Source organism: Peromyscus leucopus, chromosome 7 (assembly GCF_004664715.2).
Source record: "Peromyscus leucopus breed LL Stock chromosome 7, UCI_PerLeu_2.1, whole genome shotgun sequence".
Lineage (NCBI taxonomy): Eukaryota > Metazoa > Chordata > Mammalia > Rodentia > Cricetidae > Peromyscus > Peromyscus leucopus.
In genome coordinates this window covers 111,215,748-111,240,460 of record NC_051069.1, presented here as the reverse complement: position 1 = coordinate 111,240,460, position 24,713 = coordinate 111,215,748, and the positions used below count along the sequence as shown (strand labels likewise).

Here is a 24,713-nt window from a genome sequence, read left to right as displayed (position 1 = left end):
AGTGATTCTCAACCTGTGGGTCACAACCCCTTTGGGTACAAACCACCACCCTGTCACAGAGGTCTCCTAAGACCATTGGAAAACACAGATATTTACATTATGATTCATAACATTAGCAAAATTACATTTATGAAACAGCAACAAAAATAATTTTTTTGGTTGGGGGTCACCACCACATGAGTAACTGTATTAAAGCCTTAGGGGTCTGCTTGATAAGGACAGTGGTCAGCCTACACAACCCAGAGTCCCACACATTTCAACAACCCAGAGCAACATAGCTGTAGAAACAAGTCAGGAAGACCAGGTAACTGCCCTGGGCAAGCAGATGCCTGAAGAGAAAGAAGACGGAGGGGAGCGGGCCCACTGAGGTTCACCCTACAACAGATAAGGAGCTGTTTTCTTTGGTTTTCAAGGCAATGCAAAGCAAGGCTTTGTTATCGCCTCCCGCTCCCCCCATCTTTCTTCCCCCTCCCAGCTGTAGAGAAAGACATTGTGAGACAGTATCAGCCTAGAGTCACAGAGGCTGGCTGCATTAGCGGCATCACACAGCACTGGGGTGATGTCTTCGCTCTCCAGCTCTCTAATTATTTACCCCGATCAAGCCTGACTGCTGGAAAATCAGCTCTCTCCAGGAGGTGACGGAGCTGAAAGGTTCTTTTCACAGAGAAATCACAGGCTGGTAGCTGGCATCTAGCCTGCAGGCCAGTGAGCCCTTGTGGGCAGTGTCATGAAATAAATACCCAGGACCACCCCATTTTTCTCATTCATCCTTGGGCAAGCATCCATCCATGTGAGGAGACCTGAGAAGAGAATTGCTGAGTTACAGAGAACATACAGAGCCTGGGCCCCTAGAACAGAAGTCACTGTTCTTAAAATGAATGTTGTGAAATTCAGAAGCGTGCCGAGGTGGCTGGCATGTCTTAGCCGGAGCATGGCTCCCAGTTCCTATAGGCAGACAAAGCAGAATGCTTCATTGTTCCCACGGATGGGTGCTGCTTTCTCATGCAGGTTTCCTGAAAAATGGAATGTTCAGGAAACATTTATGTTAAAATTTGCTGGAGCTCTAATAAAAACAGAACGCCGCCAGCTCTGTCAGCTCACACACTCCAACTCCATAGAATAAAAATCCTAAGAAAAAAATCAATGGGAATCAATCAATATCATTTATATCTGTCTATTTTGGAGAGCTTCAGTAGCAGCAACATTTCATCTAGATGCTTTCTGCTTTCTAGGACTGAAAATCTATTGTCACACATATGTAAAATTTTAATTTCTAGACCCAAGATAGAACAAATTACCTTTTGGTTCCTTTCTTCTTAACCAGCTCATAAGGAACAAGGCAGACATGACAGCCTGCGGGGACGTGGGAAGTACACCCCATGAGGGACAAATGCCACCACTATTCAATGACAAGGGTCACCCATAGGCTTGGGAGAAACACTGATTGGTATTTCCTACTAGGTTGTATTTATTCTAACATTAAAATCAATCTGTATTATATGGGCACTTAATAGAACATACAAGCATTTCCCACTTCTCAGGAAGGGCTGGGATTCTAAATCTGTGATAGATGATTAACTTGCTAATTAAATCTCTCTCTCTCTCTCTCTCTCTCTCTCTCTCTCTCTCTCTCTCTCTCTCTCACACACACACACACACACACACACACACACACACACACACACACACACACACTTTTCTTTTTTTAGAAAAAAAATCTCTTTGACAATTGACATTTTAGTTCAAGGTTGGCCATGGAACTGCTGTGTCCAGCATCTAACTGAAGGTCTCCCAGTACAGCTGAGGCCATGCTTGTTGTCCAGTTTCTCATTGAACACTGGCCTCGGTATTACGGCATGTAGGGAAGGGGCCAAGTAAACTCATAGCGTGGGACTCCTGAAAGCCTCTACCCAGCTATTTGTTAGACACCACAGAATCCATATCAAGTTTTCCACAAAATACCGTGTTAATACAAAGAATCAACAGAATTTTGAATGGGGTACACATTTAACTAGGTGGACTATGGTATCACCTCTCTTTCAAGCATTGAAACCACCGCCCAGCTATTGGTGACCCCTTTGAAGATGTAAAAGCTTATCTTGGAAGAACAAAAACAAGCCTTCATAATATCTCATGGTAACAAACCATTTTATAGGGGAAATTGGAGTGTTATACATGAGATTAAAATTCATTGGGAGAAGTAGTACTAACTATAAACTATTTGATTGGTGGTTTAAGTAATTTAGTAAGTGTAGAACCATTTCTTGTTTTTAAGAAAAATAAAGCAAAAACCCTACCATTCCCATAGCACGGAAGATGAGCGACCTTGTTCAAGTTTGGAATTTTTATCCTCTATAGGAAAATGTTTATTGTAGTAATTACAGCGGAAATCTTGTGGTATTGGGACTTTTCCACTGCTCAGAGAATTTGCAGCTGTTCAAACATTTCGATCTTTTTGTCTCAATCACACCTGCCTTTGCACAGACTCAGACTCCCGTTCTGTACCCTCAGTGCAGGCCAAGAGACATTTCCTGTCACATGAGTTGCTCGACAGCTCGAGACTGGGTTTGCAAGCTTTATTTTCCACAAAACAGTGCAAGATGCACAGTTCCTGGAGCCTGTGCCACAGCCCTGGCACACCGAGCAAGGACCCGTGGGCAAAGAGGCTGTGGGTCCACTTTCTGACTAATTAGGCCAAGTTGACAAACCAGTCAACTCCACAATTCAGGGTTGTGACTGCCAGCCGGGGGTGTCCTGGGACAGAGGGCTCCTTTGGTCTTGTCTGCCTGCTCAGTGCCCTGGCCTCCTGGTCCTTCTTCCCTGAGATCTTCTTGCCTGGTCCTGGCATCAGTTATCTCGCTGGCCTGGTGGCAGCACCCCTGGCCTGAGAGTGCTGTCTGAGTATCTCATGAAGGGTTACAACAACCTAATTACAGAAACTGACTCTATTCTACACAGTGACAGGGTCAGAATGGTTGAAGCCATTAACATCTCAGTGAAAGGAAAACACAACAGATCCAAATGTGGTCGTATTTACACAAGTGTGACATCTGCAGCACCACAGTAAGCTTTGGTAGTGACAGTTCTACTTTGCAGAAGAGGCAAAGTGACAGCAAGGAGGTGACCCCACGGCTGACATCCTAGGAGTGTGTCCACTGATTTCAAGGTGCTGCAGGCCTAACACCTCCGTTCACAGCAGGATGGACACCAAAGATGGAAGCTTTGAGGGGTCTTTCAGCCCTGACCACCCTCATGTTGGCCACCATCACTGGTTCCCTACATGGGCCAGTGCTGTCAGCAGGAGGCAGAATTACTCTATCACGCACGAGTGGATTAAAGGGAGCCTGGCGGTGTAGACCCTTCCTGCCAGGCAGCTCAGATTTGCGTGACCTACACTGTAGCCTTTATAGCTAAGCCTTCTCAGAAGCATGAGCAGTACTGACTTGAGCATGGGGCTGGACTCGGTCAAAAGGAAGCAGCAGCTTCCCGTCCTATGGCTCGTGTATAGCTTGTGGGTTTGGGGAGAGGGACCAAAGGTGCGATCTCTTCCTTTCCCCCTCCCTTCCATCCTTGGTCTACTATGTTGCCTAGACTGAGCTTAGGCAGTCTTGCTGCCTCAGTTTCTCCAGTCACTATGCCTCCTAGAGTAGAAATTCAACTGCTGCTGGCTGGGAGAGGCTGTGATGAAAAGCTATAGTCTGAAGAAGCTGGCGAAGTTGTAGTCAGGACTGATCAGTTGCTTTCTTGACTGTTTCCCCTCAGGTGGGCCTCAGGTATAAAGTGGGGTGTAACATGAATTTCTAAATGGTCTTTTAATAAAAACCCAGAGCAGGATATCAGGGTGAATGTTGAAAGATCAGAGAAGCAGAGCAGCCACAGCTACCACCTCTAACCTCACCAACTCCTCAGCCTGAAAAAGCCTCTAGTTCCTGTCTCCTTGTGCCTTATATGCCTTTCTCTGCCCAGCCATCACTTCCTGGGATTAAAGGCATGAGTGCTTCCCAAGCAAAGGCATGAGATCTCAAGTGCTGGGATTAAAGGTGTGTGCCACCACTGCCTGACCTCTATGTTTAATCTAGTGGCTTGTTCTCTGATCTACAGGTAAATTTTATTAGGGTACACAAGATATCACCACAGTGGGGTAAACAGTGCCCCTACTTCAGAGCTCGGATGGGAAGAGCATCATGACCTTGAAAGCCTGGCAGGGAACAAGCAGGGAGGTAAGACAGCAGAGTGAAGACGAGGTAAGAGCAGAGGTGGCTGGAGAAACACTGGCCATGACCGTGCACTCTCCCGCGCACCTCAGTGAGCCCTGCCAGTACAGCCTGGGACCCCCGGCAGGGACGCTGGCAAGGGTGTAGGGACAGGCTTCAGGAGGTGGTGCTGCAGAAAGAACATGGCCAATGGGCCAGAGCTGCCATCAGGGCGCTCGCTCCCTCTGTGCAGGGGAAGCACTTTGTACAGCAGCCTGGGAGAGGCTGTTCTGAGCACTGCTGAGGGGTTAAGGACCCCCCCACCCCGCCCCAGGCCACAGGGCCAGTCAGTGGCATGCCCAAAATTCTGACAAACACATAGGACACTCAGCCTCACACCCAACAGCCTCTTGAATTGTTTTTCTGATTGCTTTTGAGACTGGGTTCCATGGAGCTCATACAAATTCTCTATGTAACTGAGGTTATCCTTGAATTCCTACCACCCAAGTGCTAGGATTGGAGGCACTCACCGCCATGCCTAGAGTCACCTGAATTCTAGTGTCTACTGTCTGAGTTCTGTTCTTTTGTCTACTTCCTTTAACTGTCTCATCCCCACCACGTCACCATCTGCCCGTCCTGCCTACCACAGCTGTGCCTGCGTGAATGACATTCTCTGTCCTGTGTCACCAACTGCCCCACCTCACAGCTCCCAGACGCTGATATAGATGCAAGGGGGCCACACCCAGAAGAGACTGGAGCAGGCTTCTCTTCCCATCTGTATCGCCATCCATCTCCCCCAAACTCCACGCAGGTACTGACAACATTCAATCCAGGGAGAGATCTCCAGCCTGCTTGATTGAGCATCAGTTAGCTACACAGGGCAACCCTCTTCTGGACAAATCTAGACAGCACCTATATCCTGTGGGCAGAAACTCTGCCCTTCTCTACAAATCACCATCATCTCTGAACAGTCCTGACCTGGAGATGGCTGTGTGGGTCACAGTGCGGCAGGAATTCGAACACTTGCTTCTTCCTGGGAGAATTGCCCAGTGCGTGTTCATGAGGATAGGGAAGGGGGGAAGGGGGAGAAGAGAGGAGGGAGGGAGGGGAGGGAGGGGAAGGGGGAAAGGAGAGGAAGAGAGAGAGGGGAAGAGGGGGAGAGAGGGGAGGGGAGAAGAGCGGAGGGGAAGGGAGGGGAGGCAGCACCAGCTTCTCTGAGTTTCCCTCCACTTCCTCCTCCAGTGAGAGAAGTAAATGAGGTCAAATAACTCCACAAAGATTGGACATCAGTGAACGGAGAGTGTCAGCACTGTACCAGTGACAAAGGCGCATGAGGAGCCACATCAGGGTCTTGTGACCAGAGAGGAAATGCCCTGCACCCAGCAGTACTGCTGCCTGGCCGGAGCGGCTCCTGGCAGCTCTCAAAGGCAGGAGAGGCTGGTGGGTGGCTTGGGGACTCCCTTCTATGGCCACTTGCTCCTGTCCAGTTACTTCCAGTGGGTCCTCTCACCTGAGCAGAGGGTCCCCAGACATTTCTTGGTTTATATGTCTTCTTGGGTTCATTTCCCGACTCCTGAGTCATGATGGTCAGGATGGTTCAGGGATGAGGTACAGAGAGTAACAGACACAGCGTTGGTGGAACTTGTATCTAGTGGTGACCAGAAAAAACAAACAATCCCAAGCACACAAATAAAACTGCAAGCATGGAAGAACTGCTGCTCAAGCGAGAAGAGGAAGAGGTACAACACACATTCTTGTCGACAAGATGTCCCTGGACGGTGAGTGGCTGGGGGAGGGGAGAAGCCGGGTGGAGGAGGCCCTGACACATATGGACACAGGAAGTCTGGGCTCCACAGCAGAGGAAGGGCTCCAGTTAATGGCAACTCTGAATGGGGTGTGTGGGTGTGAGGGAGATGAAGGTGCCAGGGTGACAGCAGGCTTACGCAGCTGGCTGCCTGGCAACTGTAGGAGGGACTTCCAGTCCCCTGAAACACACTCACACCCTGCCTACCAACACAAAGCTAAGAATGTCCCACCAGGGAGCAGCAGGGGCAAGAAGGCTGGGTGAGTTCCCAAATGACATTCCATGTATAATTTCGTAGCCCAAGCCCCTGGGACCATCTGATGTCTGCTCTGTAGACTTTAGATACGGAGTGGAGGCTGTGACGGACCAGAACCAGCCCAGCTGCGGCACAGAGCAGACCACTGGGTGTGGCATAGTCTGAGCCCAAGAAGAGCTCTTTACAAAGGGACAGTCTGTCAGAAGGACAGGGAAGGGCACACAGCAGCAGGTAGAGCTCTGTTTCCCTGCAACACACACTGGGCACAGGTGATCAGGGGAAGAATGGCCAGCCGAGGGTGTGCAAACACCTGAGGACAGGGGTTCTGGAGCCCCAGGCCTGGTCCAGAGATGGACCGATGCCTGTCTTCATCTCGTTTATCAAGAAGCAATTGAGAAAAAACAAGTGGAAGACAGAACAGACTCTCTGTGGAACTCCACATGGCACAGATCGACTAAATAAACCTCACAGCACACATTCTCCCTAAAGCCTGAGATGTGGCTGGCAGGGAACTCTCCTGGTTTTGGAGGGCTAGAAATGGGATTGTCACTGTGACTTGTTGGATGGAAAGCTCTCCCAGCCAATTGTTCTGAATAACCCTTCCTAGAAACTAGCCTTTTATTTCCACTGGCACACTTCTCAGGGTGGTAACAAGACTCTTTTACAGAGTCAAAATCTGTGGTATTGTGTTCCCCAAATATTGTGCGTTCTAATAAACTTATCTGGGGTCAGAGACAGAGCAGCCACAACATTTAACATAAAGAATAGGCAGTGATAGTACACGCTTTTAATCCTAGCATTCCAGAGGCAGAAATCCATGTGTTCAAGGATACAGCCAAGCATGGTGACTCACGCCTTTAATCCCAGAAAGCCAGCCTTTAATCCTAGGGAGTGGTGGTAGAAAGCAGAAAGGTATATAAGGTGTGAGGACCAGGAACTAGAAGCATTTGGCCTGGTTAAGCATTTGGCTGGTTAAGCATTTTGGCTGGTGAAGCTTTCAGGCTTCTAGCAGCACAGTTCAGCTGAGAGCCATTGGGATGAGGACACAGAGGCTTCCAGTCTGAGGAAACAAGACCAGCTGAGGATCCGGCAAGGTGAGATAGCCGTGGCTTGTTCTGTCTCTCTGATCTACCAGCATTGACCCCAATAATTGGCCTCGGGTTTGATTTTATTAATAAGAACTTTTACGATTCATGCTACAAAAATCTGATTTTTTTGAGAGGTTCAATTATTTGCCCAAAGACACACAGCAGCAAGGAAGCGGCCTAGGCAGGATGTGTCCCCAAAGTCTAAGTTAAGGCACGTGCTATTGCACTCGTGAACAAGCTCAGGAGGTAAGCCCTGCATGGAGGCTTACAGTCAGTGCCCCCCGCCCCGCCACCCCCAAGCTTCTGCCCATCTGCCTCGGGTTCTCATTTTGCTCACATGGCTATTGAGGCACCAGGGGTGACAGACACGGTGTACCCCAAAGCATTAGCCTGCTCTTCAATTGTGATGGCTAATATTTTCAATTTGACTGGATCTAGAATCACTGAAGGCCTCTGGACATGTCTGTGAGTAATTATCTAGGCTAGGTTAGTTGAGGTGGGAAGAACCACCATAAAAACTGCCAGGGCCATCCCATGGGCTGGGGTTCCAGACTGCATTAGAAGGAGAAAGTGAGCTGAGCATCCATCTACCCCTGCTTCCTGACTGTGGATGCAGCTACCGCATGCTCCTGCTGCCGTGCCTTCGAAACCAGGATGGACTGCACCCCTCCAAGTCATGAGCCAGAATAAACCCTTCCACCCTTAAGTTGCTTCTTCCGGATATTTGGTCACAATAACAAGACAACTAACTAAGACACATTTCTTTCCAACCTCTTCTGGCTAAGGCTGTCACAAGACACAGTACCTGGGTGCTGACCCCACCCAAGCCCATTTCCAGGGCTGAGGGCACATAGCTACAGATTTTGCTGAATCAGGGATTTATATATATATATATATATATATATATATATATATATATATATATATATATATATATGATATATATTAGACACATATATCTATGATAGTCTTTGGAACATTTAATCAAAGTAGACATAAATCTCTGTGCAGGATGTTTATTCTTCTAATATGTAAAGGAAAAGGAAAAGCTGAGGAAATGAGTCATTTATACATCAGGCAGAATCGAGTGGGGCCTGGGGAGTGCGTGGATGGTTCCTGAGGCTTGCTAGCCCAGCTGGGAAGAGGCAGCTACGGGAAAGGAGGGCCTGGAGCACACCAAACCTCTAACTCCATCCTTCCTTTTCTTCTTCACAGCTCATGACTCAGAAGCACCTGGAGTGGGTGGTGTGGAGGGCCTGGATGCCTGGGCTGAGACCATGTGGAGTTCAGGCCTCAGAAAGCAGGATGGCAAAAAGCATGCCACCTTGAGCCATTGGGCCTGCCCATCCTGGGCCGGATGCTTCACTTACAAAACGCATGGGTGGTTATGGAGATAAAGCAGAAACAGCCAGTCAGGCGCAGAGCCCAGACAATGCTGCAGAGTTAACACAGCCATGATAATGAGCAGGGGAAGGGAGAAGGTCCCTTATGTCTTGGATGCTGCTGCTCAAGAACCAGGTGGCCAGCTGGCCAAGGGACACAGAGCACACCCCTGGACATTCCCAATTCAGAGGATGTCCCTGACCCTGGCCCAGTGACTAGGTATGACTCTGACCTGCATAAGGCCCTACATTTCAGACACCCCTGCTTCTCCAACAGTCTATTAGGGCAGGACAGGTACTGTGAAAGAGACCTGACTTGGTATAGCCAGCCAAGTGGGGAGCAGATAAGCCAAAGTGGGGCTTCCCAGCTGCTCTGACTCCTGCAGGTGGAGATCATCTTTAAAATCACGCCAGGTCCCTCTGAAGATGTCTTCAGACCAACATGTCTACATAGAAGGTTCAGAGGAGACATCTGTGCGCTGTCTTTGTGAGTGGATAGAGCGGCCATTGTCCTTTCCATGATGGCCTTTGGTACTGTAACGTTAAGTCACCACTAAACCCAAGCCAACCTCGGATTCCCTGGCCACACAGGCCACTGTGTCCTTTCTCGGAAGGTTCTGGGGCTGGGCAGGGCCTGTCACCCTCCTGCAGCCGTGAGTCAGCCTCCCTTCCTTACAATCTCAATGACCAAGGCTCTGCCAGTCAGAGTGGCTGTCACCGTGCCCATGTGCTCCTGTCCCCCACTGAGCAAACTCAGGGCTCTTGGGCTCGGGCCGCCTCACAGCTGGGAACAATGAGCTCTCTCAGGATGCTATCCATAGAACGGCTAAACTCCTTTTCTGAGCAAGGTTTCTTGACCATTTTCAAGTACAGTCCCTCCTATACACAAGCCATAAATGGTGCCAGCAGGGACGATTCGGCCATTTGTGGCATGAGAAGACTTCTCTGTGTAGGCCTGTTGTGAATTGTTCTTTTTTCAGTGGCTTAATTGTCAGCCCCAAGCCTCACAGCAAAGAGGAGAAGAACGTTTCCCTGAAGGCCCAGGCCTTGTTGGTGAGGAGGCGTGTGTGTGGGGGCCTCCCAGAGCTATCTGCCTCCTCTCAGGCTTCAGACCTGTGGGGCTGCTAAGGGACATGGCCTAGGAGGGCTGCAGTGGGGGGAGGACCGAGAGTGAGAAAGGCTGGCCTCCCAGTGACATGTGAATGTCCTTCTTCACTCTGTAGCCCAGCCTGCTGGGCTTTACCACCATTTCCCCCTGCCCCACTGAGACCGAGGGAGGTGAGGAGACCCGTCAGCACTGACTCTGCCCCTCAGACTTGCAATGACCTCAGCGGCCTGGCACCTCTGCAGACACAGCAGTAACCCTCGTCAATGATCATATAAGAAAAAGCTGTGCCAGCCCAGCCAGTCAGGAAGGCTGAGGCAGGCAGCCATCTGGGTTGTGGTACCCTGGAGACAGAACTGAAGGGCCTGTGAGAGCAAGTCAGACCCAAAGCTGGTACTCCATTTCTATCCTACACTTGACACACTTGTAGTACTTGGTGAACCCTGCCTTCCGCAGTCCCTCAGACCTGCACTGATAGGTTCCTCTCAGCTTCTGATGCTGTGGTTGCCTGCTCTGCCTCCCTCTCCTCCTCCAGGACTGACTCCTGCCTGGCCAGCAGGGTGAAGCCCTCAGCTCCCACGCTTTTCAACCAAGGGCACTCAAAAGCAGGGCCATTCCCAAGGACTCAGAAAGCATGATTCGGACGTCTGAGGCTACCCTCAAAGCAGCAGTATTTGAAATGGGAGCTCCCCAGGCTCAGCTAGGAAGGATCAAACTGGGCTAGCTTCGATCTGGCCACAGAATTGGAGAGATGGACTGGCCTTTGTTCTTTATGGCTTGTCCTTGCCAGTAAGGTCTTAAGGGTGTTATTTTGTGATAGAAGAATGTAGAGGGATGGGCCAGGTTTTCCAAAAGTACCATCACGGCACAGGAAACCACTTTGCAGATACAGGAACAGTGAGCAGCTAGGATAACACAGGGCAGAGGTGACAGTGGGCAGGACAGGGGATGACATGTATGTGTAAGATATGTATCTGACGGGTCTCCTCACCTCACTCAGTCTCAGTGGGACAGAGGGCAATGGTGGTAAAGCCCAGCAGGCTGGGCCTACAGAATGGAGTATACATACATTATATATCATATATATTATATACACATATACTTTATATATAAGAGAGAGAGAGGGAGAGCCAGCCCATGAGCAGTGGCAGAAGTACATTCATACCCAAGGGAAAACCAAAGACCTCCCTCACTGCCCAGAATACCTACTCAAGAGCACTTAGAAGTCACACTCCTTTGGCATTGGTGGTAGAGTGTGAAGCAAGTGTGTCTCTGCAAATGTCCTGTCCTGAGGGAGGGAAAGGCACAGCTGGGACTTGGCTGGGATGGCCCAGAGCTCTAGCCCTCAAGACAGCTGAGCAAAAAGCTCCAAGTAGAGGGTGTAGGGCCTCAGGGCAAAGCCACCTGAGGAAGTTTGTGGAGAGATATGCTAACCAGACCTGGCAGTGAGTTCAGAAGAGGAGGGAGGTTAGTGGCTGGCTGGGCATGGTGAGGAGCAGCACCACAGGGTGGCAGGAGGCCACATGAAGGCTGGCTTAGGACAGATGAGCGAGATCCGTGCTACCCTCTCCTCAGTGAGAAGCACTTTTGATCTTTTAGAGGCAAGGGCAGCCTGAGACAGAAAGCCATGAGGAAGGCTGAGAGCAGTACACATGTGAGACAGCGCCAGCCTGAGGGGAGGCAGAGGCAGAGCGGGAGGAAAATGGACACCACAGGAGAACGCAGGGCGGGGGCATCCGGGGATCACCAGAGGCCTGCATCCAGATTCCTAGGAGAAGGGTGGCATGGGAGGAGATTGGTATATGTGTGCTGTGCTGAATACTCTGCTCTGTTTGGAGAGCTGGGAACCATGGAGACACAGGCCCAGGGGAACCTGCCCAGTGTGCTGGGCAGACAGGAGACTACAATGGAAGGTGAGAGAGGACCAGACCAGGGACACTCCAACACAGCTGATGCAGGTTCCTTAAAAATGCTGTCAGGCTTTCACTAGCTGAGATGTTTACTGAGGACCCTAAACTCAGGCTTCACAAAAGACTTAAGGGAAGGAACCTCACACTGGCCAGTGCCCAGCTTCTTCCCTAAGATTCTGATTCTGCTGCGACTGCTTGTTCCTCTGAAGACAGAAAGGAAGGCTCTAATTCTGCACATGAGACATGGGACTGGGTGTGAGATAGTTGTCTGCCTAATGCAGCTCTGTTCTCTGTACTTACACAGACCTGAGTACTCTGTGTATTCTGAGTAGCACAGGGTCACTCTGGGCAGGACAGCCATATGGCCTCCTCTTCCCACTTCCCCTTCCCTCATGTCTGTCTGCAGACAAAACCAGGATCCACTGGGAAAAACCCACTTGCCTGAAGATGCTTGTATCTCTAGCAGACTCTGAACCCTTTACAGTCAACTCAGTGGTGACACCCGTGGGTGGGGAAGAGAGTCAATGGCTCTACGTAGAGGTGTGCAAATGTGTGAATGAAGTATCTCAGCCTATAAGTGGGTCTTGCCTGTACTAAGGTGATTTAAGAAATGTTCTTTGACATGCCAGGGGCTGGGTGTAAGTCAGACGAAGAGACCAAATGCCAGACCAAAGGAAGGATGACAAGGCCAAGAAAGAATTAGAAGGGCCAGAGGTTCTGTCATAAAGCTCTTCTGCTTAAGGCACACCATGGTTGGCACTGCCCAGCCTCCAACTTCCAGAGCATTAAGGACTTTATAGCAGAATCAACATATGTCCATCAGTCGCCAAAGTGGGATGAACCAGTATGTAGCCACACGTGACACTTACAAATTTGTAAGTAAGGAAACATCTTCAGTGTCTTTGCCACACTGACATTTTTCAAGCTCTAAGCAGTTGTACTACAGAGAATGTGTCCATTTCTGCAGAGTTGCATGCGTGACACAGTTCAGGTGCTGACTCTGTACACAACCAAATAAGCTCATGTTCAGAGCGAGTGCAGCTAAGAGGGTCCAGCCACTGTAGTCGCCAATAGTGGTATGTATTGGGTACTACAAAAGAAAAAAAGTAGAAAGTTCTGGCGTTTGGCCGATTCTCTTGCATTTAGTCACACCTCAGAGAGGCATCAGTAGTCACTGCTTCACCGTGTGCTGTTCTGTTTTTTACTTTACTGTCAATTTCAACCCTAGCCTTAGAGGTTTGTCCGTCTGCCTGATTTAAGGCATCCTAGTCTGCTCACAGAGGAACATTTGCTGAGAGCATCTGCAGAAGCTAGTGCTTCACCATGTAGGTAGAACCTCACAGAGGCTTAAATTTTGTTGTTTACCCAAATGATGTCCAAGGACTGTACCCGAATACAAGAGCCCGATCATGTGGTCTGTGCAGGTTTCACGTTTTAAAATCATATCTTGAACTCTGTAAGCTTTCATTTTGTAAGAGTAAGAGGAAAAGGCAGTTTTAGGGGTTTTGTAGAAAAGCCCAGGAATCTACAAAGCAGAAAAATAACCCAGTCTGGGTAGAGCTCAGTGGTTCCATCCAGCGATAAGGTGAAGGGTACGAAGAGTGGTGGCTGTCTGGACTGAGAACCACATCGGCTCTGATACTGGATGTTCAAACCCCTGCGGACAGAGTTCATAGACAAGGCATCCAGATATTTGGATGATTTGAAATCAATCCAGTTCCTCTTTCACCAGGTTCGCATGTCTGTCACACTGTTGTGGCCATAACATGGTCTGAAGGAGACCAGAGCTACGGCAAGATGAGAGAGGAAACTGAAGCTGAAAGTAGGGTTCATTGGTTTCACAGACTTTTGATTTTTAAATGATAAAAGAATCTCACTCCTTAAAAGCTTCCTCAACCCCACCAAACAAACAAACAAATTCACTAGGTTCTGTGAGGCTATGAGCAATCTGCCTAGCAATGAAAAAGTAAATTTAAAAAGGCAAAATCTGTGTGTGCATACGTGTGTGTACGTGTGTGCATGCGCACACACGTGTGTGCACGCATGTGTGTGTGTGTGTGTGTGTGTGTGTGTGTGTTTTGTGTGTAGGTCACATAGCATGTGTACATGTGACACGTGTGTGCAGCATGTGTGTGTGTGTGTGTGTGTGTGTGTGTGTGTGACTGTAGGCTCACACACGCCATGGTGTACATGTGAAGGTCTAGGACAACCTTGGGTGCTCACCCCCCTTCCCTTTCACCTTGCCTGAGGCAGGCCCTGTTCCACACAGGTAAGCCAGGCCAGCAGGCTCTGAGTGTCTGAGGATTCTCCCTTCTCCACCTCCCATTTCACTCTAAGAGCTCTGCAATGATGGATGTACACTATTGCTGGTGCTGGGGACCAGAATTCAGGTCCTCACACTTGCTCTGCAAGTGTTTTGCCCACTGAGCCATGTTCCCAGTCCTCGAGAAAAACAACTTAATATAGTATGTGCCTCACACAAAACTAAGTAGTGGAAATCAACAAGCCTGTTTTCTTTAATTTTCTACATCTAGCCATGTCTAAGTATTAGGCTTCTGGTTAAACAGGAATGGTTTTGGCTCATTTGAAATGATACATTTAAGTATCAATTTACTTGAGTACTTATAGTGTTTTCTATACTTATATAGTGTACATATATTAATAAGCATGATATGAATTCCTGCTGACTGTCGTTGCTTTCGTGGTGATCTAGAGGTTTGAGAGACACATGGTGGTGAGCTAGAGGCTTTCCAGTTACAGTATTTCCTTGGTGAAACCAACTCGTACGGCACTCAGTTACATGCCCTTAGCAAATTTCTCTCAATTTTCTCCTAGCAAGCAATTAAACCTAAAAATAAACTTTTTATTAAACAGAAAGCTAAATTATTAAAAGTCATTTACACCAGATTACCCTGCTGATAGCTGCATTACTACATACACTGAAAATTTTCTTTACTCAAATGTGTTTTTTATTAAAGTGGAATAAAAACCAACCTCACAAGTTTTTAAAAGCAAATTATCGTCTTCATTCACTGTATTACCCTTGGTCTCGCATTACTGTGAGAACTAGTCTCCGCTGCCCTTTTATGCAGTGGTCATAACTCTACACATGCTGCATTTAAGCTGCTAAAAACACAGAGAAAATGAAACAAAAATGTAAGGACTTCTAGACCTTTCTTAACTTCTCTGCAGCCATAAAACAGCAAACTCTAGGGGTGGTGACATCATGTTTGTGAAACAGCTCTACATTCTGCTGCTTAGCACTGATGTTGAGTACTGTCTGTGTGTACATGGTTCTGGATGCGCGCGCGCGCGCACACACATAAGGCCAGAGGACAACCTCAGGTGTCGCTGCTCAGTCACATCTACCTTGTTTTTAGAGACAGGGTCTCTCAATCACTTACTTAGCTAGGCTGGCTGGCAAGTAAGTGTCCAGGATGCTCTTGTCTCTGTGTTTCTAATGCTGGGATTACAAGTATCTATTGTCACACCTGCCTCACCCCTTGTCTTAACATGGCTTCTAGGTATTTAACTCTGATTACTACTCTATCGACGGAGCTATCTCCCTGGTCCTTGAAAATATTTTTAAATGATGTGAAAGTTTTACCCAAAATTTGATAGGTATATTGAAGCTGTTTTTAATTCTACCAGATTTTTCTTGTTTACCTTTAAGTAGCCTCATTCTAAGTATAGGTTAAAAACTGGCAAGAAAGCAATCTATTTAAGCAAAGTATTTATTTATATTACCTAACTGATAGCCAAAAGATACTTTAATGTTCTTTCAATGAAAAAAATGGATCACGTGAGTAAAGGTGGTGGTCCAGTGGTAGAGCCCGTGCCAACAGGCCCACGGCAAAATCATATAGCTCTTTTCCCATCCACTTCAGTGAGATGTATCACTAAACCACCCAACATTCAAGACAAATAAGGTCTACAAATGCAGGTTTCCTACTCAAATTCTTTAGAAATGTTTTTTCTTTCCAATTTTCTTTTCTCTAGGATTTCATTTTCTCTCTCATCACTGACATCCAAGAAGTCCCAGTTTTCTTCCAACTTTTGCATGTGTACTTCTCTGTAGGTTAAAATTCATGAGCTTGTTCTTACAACTGAGTTTAAGCTTACCTTTCATTAAAGTCTCACCAGATAGTCTCCAAGCATAAGCTATGTAACTGACTGACTCTGAAAAGCCACACATACCCTACACAGTTTTTAATTGGAGCCAAGTTGTTGACATACATAAAGATATGTATAGATTATTTATCAGGTATATTTTATAGTTATCATTTACTAGTAAGGGAAGCTTTCCCATAATACACATCCCTGAATCTCTAAATACCAGCTTTCTGGTAATCCATTTTCTCAGCAAACTTTGCACCCAATCCATCTGCAAGCCAAAAACTTAAAAAACAAACAAACAAACAAAAAACATTTCATCAAAGTAGCAGGAAAAAAATGCAGGTTCTTGCTGTGGAAAGGGAAGGTTGAAGCTCAGTGCCCAGCAGTTTTACTTGCCCTGATTGGCACACTGATCAGTATGAATGCCACCTGAGGTGGAAACCGTGAAAACCACAACACACCACACTTTACCACATCTTCAGTGCTGCAGGGAACAGGAACAGACATTTGTCCAAGGGGTGATAATTGCATTTGTGCATGTGAGTGTGTGTGTGTGTGTGTGTGTGTGACAGAGTGTGTGTGAGAGTGTGTACATGTATACAAGGAGGTCAGAATGTATGTGTGAGAGAGAAAGAGAGAGTGTGTATGTGTATGTGTACACATATATACAAGGAGGCCAGTGTGTGTGTGTGTGTGTGTGTGTGTGTGTGTGTGTGTATGCGTGAAAGAGAGAATGTGTGTGTGTACATATATATAAGGAGGCCATAGTGTGTGCGTGTGAGTGTGTGTGTTTGTACATATATACAAGAAGGCCAGAGTGTATGTGTGCATGTGCACGTGTGTGTACTTATATACAAGGAGACCAGAATGTGTGTGTGTGTGTGTGTACTTATATACAAGGAGGCCAGAATGTGTGTGTGTGTGTGTACTTATATACAAGGAGGCCAGAATGTGTGTGTGTGTTCTTATATACAAGGAGGCCAGAGAGAGAGAGTATGTATGTGTATGTGTGTGTGTGTGTGTGTGTGTGTGTGTGTGTGTGTGTACTTATATACAAGGAGGCCAGAATGTGTGTTGTGTGTGTGTGTGTGTGTGTGTGTACTTATATACAAGGAGGCCAGAATGTGTGTGTGTGTGTGTTCTTATATACAAGGAGGCCAGAGAGAGAGAGAGAGAGAGAGAGAGAGAGAGAGAGAGAGAGAGAGAGAGAGAGAGTGTGTGTGTGTGTACTTATATACAAGGAGGCCAGAGTGTGTGTGGGGTGGCGGTGCATACACATATACAAGGAGGCTAGAGGGGGATGTCAAACGTCCTCCTCTATAGTTCTGTCTTATTCCCTTGAGAGGATCTCCCACTGAGATAGGCTGGCAGCCAACAAGCCTCAGTCATCCTCCTGTCTGTCCACACAGCGCTGATGTTACAGGTGCACGTACGAACACATCTAGCTTTTTATCTGTGTTGGCATCTGAACTCAGGACCTGGTTATGCAGCAAGTGCTCTTACCTACCGAGCCATCTCTCCAACCACCAATTTCTTTTTGCATGCCCCCTACCCCCTCACACATACAGCATATCAGAACTTGCTGCTAAGTCTGATGACCTGAGTTGATCCCTGGAATTCATCCTGTGGAAGGAGAGAACTGACTCCCACAAGTTGCCCTCTGACTTCCACAGCACACGGTGGTAAGTCAAACTTGTAAACACACACACTAAACAATTTTTACAAAACCAAAATTTGATTAGCAAAAGGCCCTTGGCGTTGTTTGCTTAGAGAAGAGGAGGCACACGTGATGGCTGTTCTTGCCAGCAGACTGGGGAACACACCACACTCCAGACTGCATGGGTAAAGCAGCATGCCATCGAATGCCATGGACATCCCATGAGCCCTTAGTAGCAGGATTGTGCACTGACAGCCAGTGGCAACAGAGTCAGCTGCCAAGTCAGTGATAAAGAAACTGGACCCTGCTGGAAATGCCTACCACCACCCAGGGCCACCCTGAAGGTCCCTTCTCTCTGGGAACACTTAGTACCTCAATGACTGCTCTCAGGAAGTATTAGTAACTGTAGACATGTGTGGGTGTATGCTCATGTGGGTACACATGCATGTGTGTGCATATGAGTGTGGAGGCCGGAGGTCAACTCCAGCTGTTGTTCCTTAGGCACGATCTTCCTTGTTTCTTGAGACAAGGTCTTTCCTTGGCTTTTAGTTTGCCAAGTAGACTAGGCTAGCTCCTGGGATCCAGCCATCTCCATCTTTTTTTATTGACTGATTGACCACTTTGTTTTATTTGAGACCTGTCTCACTATGTAGACTAGACCGGTGTGGAACTCACCAAGAACCTCCTGCTTCCCAAGTACTTGGATTAAAGGTATGGGTCATCAGGCCTGGTAATTCAACTGTTTTGACATTGGGCCTCACATTGTAGCCCAGGCTGGCCTTGAACTTATAGCTAGCCACCTGCCTCAGCCTCTCTGGTACTGGGTTTGTAGAAATAATCCAAGACTTCTGGCAGGAAAAGTAAGTTTAAAGAATTGCATGTAAAATTATAAAAATGAGATTCCTTCACATAATACCCAACAGCAGGCTTAAAGGGGGTTGAGGGATTAAAATGTGGCTTTCCTAATGCATGGCTATTCCTCTGTTTGGTTGCTCTTAAAAATAATTTATGTAAAACAGCCTTCTCTCTAAATATACTGTGTGTTCCCATATATGCATTGAAAATATTTGCATACAGTGTGTGTATGCCCTGGTACACACATGGTAAAAATTTTAAAAATATGGACTGCATAAATCAGTAGCTGATTTTAAATATACATCAACTTAAACAGATTTGTTTGCAATTTATGAATTCCTCAGGTATAAAAGATCTTTCTTACTGGCGGTGCTTCTAGAAGATGTTTATACTCTGCGGAGTGTACAAAAATGCCTCTCACACAAACAAAGGAAGGAAAGATTCAGGAGCTCGGCATTCTAACCCTGCCTTCGCTATTAAACATCCACCATGAATGCAGCAGACTAGCCGAGACCGGGGAGGTGAGCTTGTCATGCTACAGTAGACATGATATTTTGTGTGCTGCCCAAGACATTTTCCTCATGAATATAAGTCGCCTGCCATTTATTATGAGATTTTCCTCCGATTGACACCCCATTATGTATATTCAGTCAAGCTCGAAAGAGATTTCGGTGATCAATACACTATTTGTGTTGAAAGTCTATTAGTGGCTCTAGCAATGAGCTGCAGAGAAGCAAACATGAAGGTGGTATTAAGTGAACTGAATGATACAGAAATTTGTGTTTTAGATGAGGCAGACACAGGATGGCATAAAAACAAGAGAACGTAAGAGAAATGTCTTTTCTATTAAAAGCCAGCTTTTCCAAGCCCATCCACTGACAGAATGCATTAAATGCCTGATAATTTTTTTAAAAATATCTTAAATTACATATCAAGGTGTGTGAAGCAGTGGGGAGATGCGTCTCTCCTAGCACCAATCCCTTCACGGTACAGACGATCTCTCTTGCTTAAAGAGTCACATTTGGAAGCACTTGATACCCTAAGATGAAGAAGGCAGGTCCAGCCCTGGGGAAATCTGTAAACTCTTGCACCATGCAGCTATTTGCTGGGTACTTCAGTACATTTCATTTTCTAACCTACTAGTATAGTATCCCAAGAGCACAGCCTTCACTGGCTGGGAGCTGGCATTTTGGTTAGTATATGTGGTTAAGTTGCTAACCACAGAATTTCATCTGACCTCAAAGAATTCAGCTACTGAATCTGGAGGTAACTACATATTAGGAGCCATCTGCCTGAGCTAAGATATTAAAACATACAGGGACACCCAGAAAGAAAAAGTCATCAGGGAAATATCAATTCGGCATTACCCAGATACCAAAGCTTCACATCCTCTTACAGTGTAGCAAGGAAGAGCGCAAAGGAAGGCAGTTAAAGGTCGCAGTGACCTAGGCAGTTATAGACAGTCATGTGGCTGGGTCCTATGTAATGTCCCTGTGTTAAACGTCCCCCGAGCCATGGTCCCCAGCCCTCTTCCCCAATCTTGGGTAGACAGACTGGAAAATCAGTATAGATCTCTAAAACTATCGATATTTAATTATTTGGTTTGTTGAACTTACAGTTTGAACTACTCTCGGGCAGAGGGGCAGCAGCTGGACGAGTCAGAACACCTGCAAGAGCAAGACAGCCAGAGCGTTAGCAGTTAGGGTTGTCTGCAGAGTCTGTGAGTGCCAAAGAAAGGTCGTAGTTGTTTGACCAACGCAGATGAGTTCCGAGATGCATCCGCTGCAATGCTACTCATCATGGCATTTGACTCCAAACACCTAGAACTGGATTGCTTTCAAATTAGCAACCTAAAAAATGACACATTGAGACACTGAAAAAAAAAGTGGAGGGAGAGTGCCTGCCTTGCTTATAGGAATACCAATATCCATCCATTCATCGCTTGTCTTGATGGTCCGGAGATAGCCCACCTAGACCGAATCAGAATCTAATATCCACAGGAAAGACAAAAATAAAAATGCTCCTGACAACCTCAGAGTCTCCTCAAAATGAAAATCAAATAATCCTGAGCAGCAAATTCGGTCTGTGTGGGATGTGTGTGCATGCGGCAGAATGTGCATGCAAAGCGCATTCTTGAATCCTGCAGGAATGTCTGTGCAAGTATTTAATGCCACTTAAAATGAAAAGGGTTGCAATTCCAAGTGTTGGGGCTGGGGACTGCTGGATTGGGGCTTTTGTGTTTTGTTTGTTTTGAGACAAGGTTTGGCCTTGAACATGGATCCTCCTTCTTCAGCCTTTCAAGAGTGCTGGAATCATAGGCATGTACCACCACACCCAGTTTCTAGTTTTTAAAAAGCTACTTTTCACTCTCTCAAACACACACACACACACACACACACACACACACACACACACAGAGAGAGAGAGAGAGAGAGAGAGAGAGAATAAAAATGTATCAATTTTAAAATACACAAAAACTAATGATATTACAAATCTAAAATTCCTTGAAATAAGTTGATTTGCAAACTGGGTTTTCAACCAATTCCTTATAAACCACAAGTGTGATGTGACATGCTCAGATGAAAAGGAGAGATTCTCAGAGGCTGGCTCCACATCAGACATCACATACCCCCCACCCCCCATCCCCCACCCCCCACCTCCCCCCACCCCCGCTTTGTCCTTCAACACTCTCCAGTGCCCTGAAAAAGCTGTGTTCATTAGCAACAGTGCTCCTGGGGTGAAAAATGAGCATAGTTGGCATGCTTTAGTAGTTCAGGTGTTAATTCAGTCAGATCACTAGCTTCATTGGGATGTTCTGGAATGTTCCTCACACGATGCTGTGTGTATATTTACTGGGGGAACTCAAGGCAATAATATTCTGGAACCTTCTCACACTGCAATCAATAGCAAGCGGACAGTGCCAACTCCCTCAGATAATCGCTGGATGTCTTAGGAAAAGATCCTTTGAGGCATAGCTGCCAAGGCACGAGCATCCAAGCAGAACGCTAGAGCCATCCTGCCAATCTGAGTCCTGAAGCTACTGAAGTCGGTTTTGATTTTAGAGTGACCTGCAATCACAGGCAATTTACCTGATTGTTCCTGTGACTCAACGCCTTCAAGGTGCTGGGATTTGTAGGTATGTTTTGTAGATTTAAGAGAGGGGAAGATAATGTAAGGGGGGAAAGGTGTTTGTGTTGGGGGAACAGAAGGAGCTTCATCAGCTTTGAACTTGAATTATCAGTTTAAAAAGGAACATGCAATTTTCACTCAGAGTAATGGCTGAGGTAAGTGCTAACAGGTCCAGCAAAGATCTGGAAATGTGCTCACTCATGCTAGTGATCAGGTGAGAAGCATCTTTTTCTCCTCTTAAAATAATGTATTTGCCTTAAGAATGAATGGTAACCACGCAGGCATCTTTTAGGGGAGAAAAAATAAGAAAAGTGAAGCAGCTTTGGTCTTCCCTTCCTCTTGGTCAGCCCCGCTCTCGGCGGGAGACGATGCGCAGAATGGTGGTAATGGGAATTAGGAATTAGGAATTCATAATGCCTTTTTCTTCAAAGAGCTTACAACACTTTCTTTCCTATAGATTTGAAATCTTGTCCTGCAGAGGTGGTCTTCCTCTAGTCAGGTGGCCTGGCTTGACCTGGTTCTGCTTGGTGGACCCTGCAGTAAAGGGTTGTTAGTCCATTCATTTATTTCCTCCTCCTGCCCGCATGAAGACACCAGGTTCTTGAGTATCCCACATGCTGGCTTATTCCATATATTACCTGAAAACCTCATCAAAAATAAATAAATAACAACTCCAAAACCTTATCTTCGTAAAGAAATTTCATCAGGAGATCCAAAGCCTTTGCCGTTTTTTCTCCCCTTGTCTGTCAGCCTCCCAGACCTTAAGTTTGGAAGCATTTTGTATCTTTCCATCAAAATCAGCCTCTCAAAGTTACTATCAATGCTTTGCCAAGCTGACAGGTGAAATGGAGAAATGTCAGGCTTTGAAGCCCTGCACATGAGTTGAAGTCTACCCCCTAGAATGTCAGTGAGCACGCAGTGTAGGCAACACCCAAGCTTGACACTGCCTCGCCCTGAACCACTGCAATTGCAGGGCTCCTTCCCTGGTTTCATGCAGAGGCTCAGAAACAGGGTGGGGCTCCCTGGCCTTGCAATGGCAAAGAGAATCTTTGCTGTTAAGAAAACTGAATTGTTCACATTCCAGTTTTCCAATATTTTGCACAAATACTTTGGACATAATCATGTGGTTAAGGGTGCCACTCTTTCTAATTTTATAATGGAGATGAAAGCCTTTGTGTCAAATGAGGTGTGTGCACCAGCATAGACGGTGGGTATTGAAATGAAGGGGGTGAATCTAAAAACCCAGGAGACAATCTCCCAGAGGAAAGCTATGAGGGGACTGGGTTCTCTGATAAGGCTTATCATATATTTTTTAAATTTCACAAGTATGGTTAAGGTCTAGAAGTAAAATCTAACTGTGCTGGCTTCCTTATGAGTCAGCAGACCTCTGAACCCTTCAGTCAGTGCAGCTAGAGTCAGTGGCCAAGAGCTGTCTTTGGACACACCCATTTTCCCAACCCTGACACTCTCTCTCTCTCTCTCTCTCTCTCTCTCTCTCTCTCTCTCTCTCTCTCTCTCTCTCTCTCTCTCTCTCTCTCTCTCCCCTCCCTCTTTCTCTCAATATCATCTCTATGCTTCTTGGTGTCTTAACTCAGAGCTTGCATCCCAAACTGCACCCTTCCACCTCCACCAAGACAGAATCCGGCTCCAGTGTGGAAGGGCTAGCCTTCATCTCTTTCCTGAGTGCAGCTGGATTAGGGCCTATTTCTTCCTTCATGGGCAACTCCTACTTCATTTTCTCTCCAGTCTGCATGTTATCATTCCCTTCAGTGGCATATGACAAATTAAATTGGCCATCATTGTACTCATCAAAGGAGGTTGTCTTCTATTCTCCAGAACTGCTTTCTCCAGTCCTGTTCTCTCTCTCTCTCTCTCTCTCTCTCTCTCTCACACACACACACACACACACACACCTTGGTATTTATTTATTTCTATTTTTTAGGATTTTGTTTGAAGGGAAGAGGGTTGTAAAAATAATATATAGCTGAAACTCTCTACGAAGAAAGAAAATCAAGGCAGAGCCATAAAACCAAATGTACAGTCGCAAAATAGGATTTACATACCTACACCTGTTCTACCTTGCATTTAAAACAAAAACTTTACTCAAAAACGCGAATTAAATGATTTTCACATCTTTCCTAGTAATTCAACACTTTAACACGTATTTTCTGCCCCAAAGTCATAAAGTAAAGATAATATTTTTAGGTACGTGCAAGTCTCACACCTCCTTGTCAGAATCACCTGCAGTACAGAGGGGCTGGCTGGTTAGCACCGCAACATCTATAGCCACCGTTTCCCTCTCTCCGAAAGCAGTTCCAGTGGCTTTTGGAGACAGAGTGACCAGAGGCAGAGGCTTCGCCCTATCTGGGGCTGATCCTCACTAGGGCCCCCGCCCCCCACATTCAGACTCTCTGGCAGTACCCAACCCGCGCCAGCTAGCTGCAGCTACCGGCTCCCACCTGAGTGTCTTTTCAACCTTTGTCAAGTATCTCAAGACAGGAATTCTTCAAATCAAAGCTCTCTTCCAAACCAGAGACTGAGGAAACTCCACAGGGAGGCCCAGAAGGCTAGCGACTTCGGACTCTCTCTGCAAGCTTGACTTAGTCATTACATCAATCCGCCGGTGCCTCGAAGGACCCTGGGGTCCCCACACGGTCGGAGAGCATCCCACGCCAGCGCTCCCTCTGGGCACTCACCTACTGCTAGAAGGGGAGTCACACTCTGTGGTCCACACTTCCGCCGCAGAAACCTAGCACGCCCACCCGAGTGGCCAGCGCGCCTCGCAGTGTGGTCGCTTCACAGGGTGCCCGGTGCACCCACTGAGGTGGCCGGACCTCTGGGTGTCTGAGCGTGCCCTCCGAGGTGGCCGGATCGCCGGTGACCGGGTAGGGCGGTGGGACCCAGGCATCTGCTGCGAGGAGCGGTCCCGGGCGGGTCTGCGCCGAGCTCGAGCGAGCGGGCGAGCGGGGCGGGAGGGGCCATTTGTAACCGAGCAGACGCTACCACCGCCCCTTACTCGCGGGGGGCGGGGGCGGGCGGTCAGGTGACGGCGGCCCACCCCGCGCCGCTGAGCCGGGTGGTTCCTGCCCGGGAGGAGCCCCCTGGCGCGCTCTGATTGGAACTCCCGCTGCAGTAGCGGGGGAAGGGGGACACGTGACCGCCCGGCTGGGCAGCCCGGCGCGCCCCACCCGCTATGGGCACCCCATCTTCCATCCTGG

At 47.3% G+C, this 24,713-nt stretch overlaps 1 long non-coding RNA gene across 1 annotated transcript in view; it reads right to left on the bottom strand.

The window, feature by feature from the left end:
* LOC114707652 overlaps positions 1–24,494 on the bottom strand; it is a 104,863-nt gene extending 80,369 nt beyond the window's left edge. The window contains exons 1-2 of the long non-coding RNA XR_003736682.2: positions 24,192–24,494; positions 19,983–20,033 (exon numbers count right to left, since the gene is read on the bottom strand). This is a non-coding gene — a long non-coding RNA (uncharacterized LOC114707652). The remainder of the gene's footprint in view (positions 1–19,982; positions 20,034–24,191) is intronic.
* Positions 24,495–24,713: the final 219 nt, after the last annotated feature.